This window comes from Eumetopias jubatus, unplaced genomic scaffold (assembly GCF_037043125.1).
Source record: "Eumetopias jubatus isolate StellerSeaLion01/CBP00866 unplaced genomic scaffold, mEumJub1_p1.0 scaffold_2, whole genome shotgun sequence".
Classification (NCBI taxonomy): Eukaryota; Metazoa; Chordata; class Mammalia; order Carnivora; family Otariidae; genus Eumetopias; species Eumetopias jubatus.
The window spans coordinates 55,181,938-55,192,084 of record NW_028274808.1 but is presented as its reverse complement, the minus strand read 5'-3'; the positions used below and the strand labels follow the sequence as shown (position 1 = coordinate 55,192,084).

At 39.9% G+C, this 10,147-nt stretch overlaps 1 pseudogene; it reads right to left on the bottom strand.

Annotated features, from left to right (window-relative positions):
• Window positions 1-6,559: 6,559 nt before the first annotated feature.
• Window positions 6,560-8,008, bottom strand: LOC114217455 (keratin, type II cytoskeletal 8 pseudogene; annotated as a pseudogene).
• Window positions 8,009-10,147: the final 2,139 nt, after the last annotated feature.

Below are 10,147 nucleotides of genomic sequence, written 5' to 3'. Positions count from 1 at the left end.
TCATCTATTATAGCTGCCTTTCATTGAGCATCTAGTATTTGTCAAAAATCATTGTTATCATCCAAATTTCACAATGTCTTATAGAGTAGATAGTATTATTCTTATTTTCCCAATGAGAAAAAACGAAACATAAAGAAGTTATACTGGTGACTGCGTCATTAAGTTTATAAAAAAAGAGCCAGAATTCAGAGCCAGGTTTATTTGTCTCCTGAGCCCCCTTTTTTTTTTCTTTCTACTAGAGTAAGCTATCTCTGTCGGGGGACACTATTATTCTCTACGGAGTTTTCCTCCTGAAAAAAATTTATTATTTTTTTTTTAAGTTTTAGAGACACAGATTAGTCATAATCCTTGGTTCACAACATTTTCGTCATCAGTTCATTTATAGCCACCTTTTATTTATTTATTTGTTCTGCTTTGAAATAGTAATAATGATAATAATTAAATGAACTACTACCCAACATGAAAGAGAGGACCTTGACAATAACTTACAACTACTCACTGGCTCTTTTATTAATCTTCTTTCAATTCCTACTGCCTCTACATGACTTATAAATCTAGATATCTCAGCTTTGAGCTATTTAAATTGCCTCATAATTGATTCCTATCCATTTTTTTAAAAGATTTATTTATTTATTTTAAGGAGAGGGAGAGAAAAAGAGGGAGCATGAGCAGGAGTGGGGGGGAGGGGCAGAGGGAGAGGGAGAGAAAATCTCAAGCAGACTCCCCCTTGAGTGTGGAGCCCAACAGGGGCTCAATCTCACAACCCTGAGATCATGAACTGAGCCGAAATCAAGAGCTGGACACTTAACTGACGGAGCCACCCACGTACCCTGACTCATCCAATTTTTTCCCTTCAATCCTTTCTAAACATCTCTTGATATTTGATTGATATTATTAAAATACAACTCTCTTTACATCATTATCTTGTTCAAATTTTTTACTCTTTCCCCAGGATTTCTTAGCCTGCCTTTGAAGACTTCTAAGTTTTGACATCAACCTATGCTCTAGTTATATCTCATAGTGTTTTTGTATGTTCTAGACAACCAAAGTATCTGTGCTTCTCAGACAATCCTCCCCTCCATGTTTTTATTCTTAGCGCCTCAAGCCATTCTCTTTGCCTGTAAGCCAATCTCTGATAATTTAGTTATGTCTTTCATGAAGTTTTTCTTGATTCTCCCAACTAGAGGTAAACACTGAACTACATGAATCACTCACATACTTGTGTCTATCACATGGTTCTTGTTGCCTACTAATTCATGCTACAACAATTTGTCTTCTTGTTTTATTTCCATTAATGGATTGTAAGCTCTTAAAGGACGGGGATTATTTAAAATTTGTTTTTGTATTTCTCATCAGTGCAGTCATTTACTTCGGTTTTCCCTTACTTGTGGGATGGATGGATATCTATTGACCTCAGTTGTTTAGCAACAACCAATTATTTCTGCTTTTTATTCTCAAAACCTTTTTTCTTCTGCTTTTCATGACTCACTGCTTCTCCCTATCTGTACATTGACTATATGGGTGGTGGTGGAAGTTTAGTAGGGGTGGGAGAAGTGAAGATAAGGGAAGGAGGAAAGGAAATACCCAATAAATACAGCTATGTCATAGTCTCCAAGAAATGGATCTACAAGGAAGTGATGTAAGCACAATGACAGGTAAGAATATGACAATATCACTTATTTAAAGGGTAAGGAGTCGCTGGAATGGAAATTAGATCAAGAAAAGGGGCACCTGGGTGGCTCAGTCGTTAAACATCTGCCTTCAGCTCAGGTCATGATCCCAGGGTCCTGGGATCCAGCCCTGAGTCTGGCTCTCTGCTCAGCGGGAAACCTCCTTCTCCCTCTCCTACTCCCCCTGCTTGTGTTCCTTCTCTTGCTGTGTCTCTCTCTGTCAAATAAATAAAAATCTTAAAAAAAAAAAAGGAAAGAAAAACAAGGTGGGTAGGGAGGTCCAATTTCATATGGTGCCTCATGTGCTATTTCTGGAGCATCCTAGTTGACTAGTCATTCTCACTACATTAAATAATAATACCTTGCCCTTGAATAGCATATTATAATGTAATTCACATTACTGCTATTTTAAAGATGAAGAAAGGGGCGCCTGGGTGGCTCAGCGGTTAAGCGTCTGCTTTCAGCTCAGGTCATGATCCCAGGGTCCTGGAACCAAGTCCCACATGGGGCTCCCTGCTCAGCTCTCTCCCTCTGCTGCAAACCCTGCTTATGTGCTCTTTCTCTTTCTTTCTTAAATAAATTGAATAAAAAAATGAAGAAACTAGATTGAAGCAATTTCTTTATTTTATTTTTTCTTTAATTATTTTATTTACTGTTAGTAGTACTTTTCTCCTCACCTAAAAGAATGTAGGGACTTTTGAGAGGCAGGAGAGGGATGACATCTGTAAATATGTCTGAACGGGAACACTGATGGAGGGACCTCTCACCCTGTTTGACATGGTGCTGTCCTAACCATTCACTTTCATGCACTGAAATACAGTTCCTAAGGTTACTTAACATTTCTTTTATAATCCATTTTCTGGCTTCTTGCAGGGCTCCGAACGCCACTGCCCTTTTGGTGCTCTTGGCTTCCTGGCCTGCAGTTTGGGTCAGGGTCCTCGCCTTGCCAGTCTCCATGTTCAGAGCCCCCAAGCGGTGGTAGACAAATTATGCCTATTTCATCCTGTGAATTCTAGTTTTCTCGGATCTGTTTCACTGAAGTTGCTAAGAAGGACCAGGTCTTTCACACATTTATTCCTGAGGAAATGCCCTTCATGAAAACACCGCAGAGTCATAATTCCATTTGCTCTTCACGTTGGGTGGAAACTTGCTGGGTAAAGCCCTGAGGAAAGAGGGAGGAAAGGGTGGGGGGAGGAACGGAGGGAGCAAAGGAGGGTGGGAAGGAGGAAGAGAGAAAGGGGGGGGGAGAGCAAGAGAACGAGGAGAGAGACAGAGGGTGTTTGGCGGGGGGAGCTTTATTTTTAGCTTGACTCCTAAATCAGGGCACACAGGAAACAGCTGCCAATGTACGTGACCTTGAAGTCTAGGCTTCAATGTTGCTAAGTTGTTCTGGGTTTCTGTGGCATTGCTTTTATTTTATTTTTTTTTTAAAGATTTTATTTATTTATTTGACACACAGAGAGAGAGAGACAGCGAGAGAGGGAACACAGCAGAGGGAGTGGGAGAAGCAGGCTTCCCGCTGAGCAGGGAGCCCAATGCAGGGCTCCATCCCAGGACCCTGGGATCATGACCTGAGCTGAAGGCAGATGCTTAACGACTGAACCATCCAGGCGCCCCGTGGCATTGCTTTTAGAGTATCACCTACAGGTTGAATGTACTTACGAAAAATTCCAGGAAAAAAAGTTATTCCCAGTGAGTTTTTTGTTGTGGTGGTGATGAGGGGTGTGTGTTATTGATCTTATAATAGAAATAATGACTTTAAACCAGGTTTTCTAAGAAAATTAATGACGGCCCCAAGTTAATGGCCTTCAGCCAATCTCCCAGTCAGCCATTAATCCCCAGGAAATGCCCTGGGCCTTGATCATTATTGCGTAAATAATACAAAAGTGGGTAGAGTTCTCTTGTCAGATGGGAAGCATACATTGCCCTTGTCTTTGGGACTCCTTTTATGGTAGTAAGAGTAACCTATTAGGGAGGAAAACTGTTAACAATTTTGTTAACAATGCAAATAAATAGTTTTGTTTAAACAAAATTATTAAATAAAATATTAGACAACTCGAGCTCGGTATGTTTGAGGAAGAAGTGATGGAGGACTCCAAGCTCAGAATTCTTAGGTGTAGTTACAGCCATGAGTAAAATACAGAAATACAGAGTAACACAGTAAATACAGTGTAATACAGAGCCAAATATTGAATTGAGAATAATGCAATTACTGTCATATTAGATATTTCAAGTTAAAATCAGGTTAAAGTAACACATAATTGACTTCTTTAATGGTTGCAAACAAAAGATGGTACTGAAATTTACTTTTAAAATTAGGACCTTATATTCTAATAAAAATATCTTGAGGAACTACACTTCACAAGTTTTCAAATAAATATCATGATGGATGGGGATATTTTTCTTATCTTAAAATATCAAAGGACTTTCATAGTCCTTTTCGTGGCTTATTTTGCATTCCAGGATCTTCAAGAAGGCAAATAGTAAAATGAAAAACATGTGTGGGAAATTAGTATAGCAGTTGCCCTTGACTGCCAAAGGAGATGCTACTGAGGTAAAAAGACCTTTGAGGGGATTTTCCTATTTTGAACAGAGATGTCCACACATACTGTTATCCCATGACCCAAATTCAGGTGTAGAACTTTACACGAAGTTTCTCAATAAACGTTTTCAGAATGAATAAACATACTTTAAATGTCTTAAAATGTTGTCAGTTATATCTCAGCAAAGCTGGAAAAAAAAAAAAACAAGTTAAAAAAATGCCCCTCCTTGCCCTAAGAGTTTTTGGTGTATTTGGAAGATTAACTCTTTTTAAATTTTTTAAAAGTTTATTTATTTATTTTAGTAATCTCTACACCCAACATGGGGCTCAAACTCACTACCTGAGATCTAGAGTCACATGCTCTTCTGAGTGAGCCAGCCAGGCGACCCAGATTAGCTCTTTATCTTTGATATATGTTGTGTGTGTTTTCTCCTACATTGGCATTTATCTTTTTTCTCTTAACATTTTTTTCTTTTTCCAAATGACTATCCATTCGTCACAACACTATGAAAAAGTCCATCTTATCCTCACAGGTGTGAAATACTATCTCAATTATATTCCAAATTTCCATATGTAGTTGTATTTATTTTTAAACTTTCTTTTCTGTTGTATTAGTGTGGCTGTTTATTCATATGTCATGTTTTGATATGTAGGAGAGTTAATTACCTCCCCTTTAGGGGCTTTTCTCTTGTTTTGTTGCACTAGCTAGTAAGTCTGATATTGTATTAAATAGTTAAAAGAATAGCAGGCTTTTTTGCCTTGTTCTGGATCTTAGTGGAAATGCTTCTAGTGTTTACCTAATAAATAGTATGCTGGCTTTAGGATTGAGGTAAATTTATTTTATCAATTTAAAGAAAAATCCATGGCTTTCTATTTTACAGAATGTCTTATCAGAAATGAATTTTGAATTTAGTTGCATTTTTTTCAGTGTCCTTGTCATTAGTCCAGTAATTTTTAAAAATCTTTTAAGATGGTGATCATAGTAATGGATTTCTTAATATCAAATCACTCTTGATAATCAACTTGGTCATGAATATATTAATTTTTTAAATATGCTGTTGGATTCTACTCCCTAATATTTTGTTTAAGATTTTCACCTCAGTATTCCAAAGTAAGATTGGTTTCTGTTTTTCTTTACCACACTATTTTATCAGGTTTATGTATTGATACTTTTCTTTGTAATAATATTTTTGGAAATGTCTATGTTTAAAAAAATTTGTGTGGTTTTAGATCATCGAGTCTTTAAAAGTTTGGCTGAACTCCCCTGTGAAACTATCTACACATGGTAATGTTTGAGGGCAAATTCTCTACTTCTTTGAAATTTAATCCAAGTTTTTTTATATATATAAGAAATCTGTATTTGGATCTGTAATAGGAGAGCAATGGCCCCCCAAATATCCATGCCCTAATCCCCAGAACCTGTGATTATGTTATGTGCATGGGAGAAAGGACTCTGCAGGTGTGAATAAGGGTAGGGACCTCTGGGTGGGGAGATTAACCTGAACGGCTTACTCTTTTGAGAATTTAAAAGTGAATAACTTTTTCTCATGGGTCAGAGAGACACAATGTGAGAGAAACTTGACCTGCATCACGGTTGCTGGCTTTGAAGATGGAGTAAGGGACCATGAGCCCAAGAATATGGGTGGCTTCTGGAAGCAGGGGGAAAGCCCTCAACCAACAGCCAGTAAGAAAACAGAGACCTTGGTCATACACCCACAAGGAAACAAATTCTACTAACACAAGAAGAAGCCAGCAACAAATTCTCTTCTAGAATCTCCATGGAAGGAAACAGCCTGCTGACACCTTGATTTTAGTTCAGTGAGACCCATATTGGATTTTTGACCTAAGAACTATAAAATAATAAATATGTGGTGTTTTAAGCCACTAAGTTTTTGTAACATTTTATGGCAGCGATAGAAAACTAATACTTATCTGGACAGAGAAAGTCAAATTTGATAAATGTATTTTATATGGAATTGATTGTTTTAGCTAGGTTTTCACATTAATTTTCATAGAATTACACTGTATGGACTCATGGTTTTCAAAATTTTCTCAATTTATTTCTCCTTTCTTATTTGTTATGTTGTGTATTTGTACTTTCTTTTTCTTTTGCAGGGGAGGGGGTTGGCAGAGCTATCTGAGGCTTTATTTGAGAAAAGGCACTTTTAATTGGAGGCATGTGCAAGAGGGGGTATCCAGGGCAATAGACTCCCCCCAAGCGTAGGCTGAGGACTGGGGCTGAGCCTCAGGTGGGTCTGCTATTCCCGATGCTCCCCCGCACAGCTCCTTCCCCCAGAGGCTCTATGGTAGTCACAGGAACGAGGAGGCTGGGAGGGACCACTGCTATTTACGTACAAGACAGCTTGGACACCAGCTTCCCAGTGCAGGTCTCGATCACCTTCAGAGTCATGGCCTTGGAGGAGCTGACACAGCTAAAGGAACTGGCACCCCTGCTAGAGCCGAAGCTGGACAGGAAGGAGCTCAGGCCATAGTTGAAGTCAGGCTCATGAGGACCCTGTAGGCCGAGCTCAGCCCGCCTGAATAGCTGCTGTTGGTCTTAGTATGGATATTCAAATTCTGCATCCCAGACTCCAGCTGGCTCTCTCATCCTCCAGCAGCTTGCCGTAGGTGGTGATCTCAATGTCCAGGGCCAGCTTGATGTTCATGAACTCCTGGTACTTGTGCAGCCGCTGCACTGTATCCTGCTTGGCTCACTGCAGGTCAGCCTCCCCATCGGACAACTTGGTATTGGCTTCCTTAACAGCCAGCTCCTGGCTCTGCTCAACATCAGCAGCGGCGATCTTCAGTGAAGCCCTCTGGCTTCTGAGGCCCTTGATCTCAGCCTGGAGTCGGCTGATCTTCTGGTTCATCATGGAAATCTCCGTCTTCATGCTACCAAGGTCATCCCCAGGCTTCCCAGCCAATGCCTGCAGCTCCTTGTACTTGATCTGGTACATGGTCTCGGCCTTAGGCCAGCTGTGGTTGGTGATGTCCTTGACCTCGGCGATGATGCCGTCCAGGTCCAGGGTGCTGCTGTTGTCCATGGACAGCACCACGGACGTGTCCAAGATGTGGGACTGCAGCTCACGGATCTCCTCTTCCTAAGCTGCCTTAAGAAGCTGATCTCGTTTGTCAGCCCTTCCCGGAGTGACTCCAGCTCTACTTTGTTCAGGTAAGCTTCGTCCACATCTTTCTTGATGTGGACAAATTCATTCTCCACGTCTGCATGCTCTTTGATCTCCTGGTACTTACTTTCGAAGTCCTCCACCAGCTCCTGCCTGTGGCCAAGCTCCACCTCCCGCTTCTGCTTCTCCTGGTCTGATGTGTTTAGCTGCTGCCAAAGGTTGTTGATAGAGCTCTCCAATGTGTGGTCCACGTTGCTCCGAATGGTGTTCTGCTGCCGTAGGAGGCTCCACTTTGTCTCCAGAAGTTTGCTCTGCTGCTCCAGGTGCCGCACCTTGTCAATGGAGGCAAACTTGTTGAAGGTCTTGATCTGCTCTTCTCCTGAGTGTTGCTCAGCCTGGATGTTGGGGTTTGCCTCCAGCTTAAGGGGGCTCAAAAGGCTCTGGTTCACTGAGACAGCTGTGATGTCCCCTGTTGCCCTGGCCCTGGTGTAGCCCCTGACCATACTCAGGCTGGTGTCCAGACCACCCCAGAAGCTGCTGCTGCTGCCCACCTGGGAGAAGGCTGAGGAGCAGATGCAGGATCCAGGTGCTCTAGGGTGCCAGTGGCTACTGAAGGCCTGGGGGCAGGAGGTGAACACCTCCTAGGACTTCTGGGTCACCGTGATGGACATGGTGGAGGCTGGAGTGGAGACAAGGAAGCTGAACCTGACAGAAGTTTGAGAAGGAGCCGAGAAGCGACTTCTTGGTGGGGATCTCTTTTTCTTTGATTAAGTTAGCCACGTTTTTGGTTTTGGCTACTTTTAAGTCATCTGAAGCAGCAATCTTGGATGAGAAGGCAAAAGGCCCTATCTTCATCTGATCTTTGCCACTAGACTGGCCCCATTCTCGGTGATGTTTTCAAGAGGACTGGGTCAGTCTTATCTTCTGCTAAATCTGCCTTTACAAAAATATCTAATAATTCTCTTGAATTAGTCTCTCTTGCCGGGTTGCTAACCTTGGCAACGAAAAGCCAGTTCTCACCAATATTTTGAGAGTTTTTTCCCAGGTGGACTCTCTCAGAGGCTCTATCTGCATGTGATTTGTATTGTAAGATATTATAGTCTACAGCTAATCAAATAGCATAGTTAATCACATAATCTACCATGGCATGACAAGGATCACCAACTTTATAGCCTGCAGGATCTGTTTTCTTGCTGATCACCAGTTGACCACAAAATTAGTATTTCATATCTTAAGTTGTGTTAAGGTAGCTCCATGTCTAGGTAGCAACTCTGTAGTTGTATATGATCTGTTAACAATATAACAAATAAGATAACAGTGACTTTGAAAAAATAAAAGTGTATTTGTCTCTCATAATAATTCAAGCATAAGCAGTCCAGGGTTATGATATGATAACTTTGTTACCTTTTCTTGCTCTGTAATAGTCCCTTGAACTTGCTCTGGCCTGTGTGGCTGCATATGACTTATACTAACTACTACTTTTAGGTTACAGGCCTGAGGATTGCACACTTCACTTCCGCTTATATTTAGTTGGCAGAATTTAGCCACATTCCTGCATTCCTACCTGTAAGGGAGAATGCAAAATACAGTGTTTATTCTCAGTGCCAGTTTGTCCAGATGAAACACAAAGAGAATCTCATACCTGCAAAAGGGGAGAATGGATAGTGAGGCCTATTGGTGGCGTATGCTGTATCCTTTTTCTCATGATTTTTTTCCCCCATTTTTTTCCTTTAAAAAGTGGGGATTTTTTCTTTTTTAATTTCAAGGCTTAAACATTTCCCCCATAGTAAGTATTTATATTGAGAGAAATTTAAACTAGTGTGCTCTTTATATAGTTTTTAGGTTTTTTCCCTCCAATGAAAATAGCCCTTTCATCATATATTTTATATGTAATAGTAATCACTGTTTAAAAAAAATCAGCCAATGAAAGAGAAAGGAAATATCTAAAGTTTTTGCACATTGAGGAAAATACCATCAATGTTTTGATGACTACTCTTTCATGTACCGTTTTTAGAAACATAAACAGACATTCCTTTTCCCAAAGATTTTTTCCAAAGATGGTCATATAATAATTCTACTTTTACTTTATAAGCTTTTAAAAAATGCAATTTTCTTTTTTGTTCATTGCTTCTTCTTCCGCCAACTGAATAACCCTAGGAATCAGGGTGACCAACTTGGTATGTATCTTGGCTTATTTTAATTTATGGTCATATGATTATATGTATTTGCATATTTACATATATTCACACACATTTATAGTTGTATATATGTTCAAATATTTTTGGCATTGTTTGGTTTCGAAAAGTGGGATAATATATATATTTCTCTGCCTCTTACCTTTCTCACTTAACAGCATATTGTGGAAATCTTTTTAATCACCGATTATAGATTGATAAAATTCCTTGTAGCTGCCTCATGTTATCTCATGGTACAGTTTTGCCACAACTTATTAAAAATGTTTACCCATGAGTAGACATTCAATTTTCCACCCCATATTTTGTTCCTGCCTTAAAAAAACTGCATTAACTATCCTTATCTACTGGTATTTTATTTCTATGGTATAGATTACCAGTAACAGAGATGTTGATTTGAAAAGTGTATGTATTTTCTATTTTAGCAGATATTACCAGACTGCTTTTCCAAAAGGCAGTAACAATTCATCCCTCCTCCAGCATACTTCCCTATGTCTCCATCAGCAATAGGTGTACCACTGTTTTAAATCTTACCAATATCAGTGTGTTACCTACTGCTACCTTGAATTTTCATTTTGTAATCATTGAGATTGTGGGCATAATATATTATTTATTGTG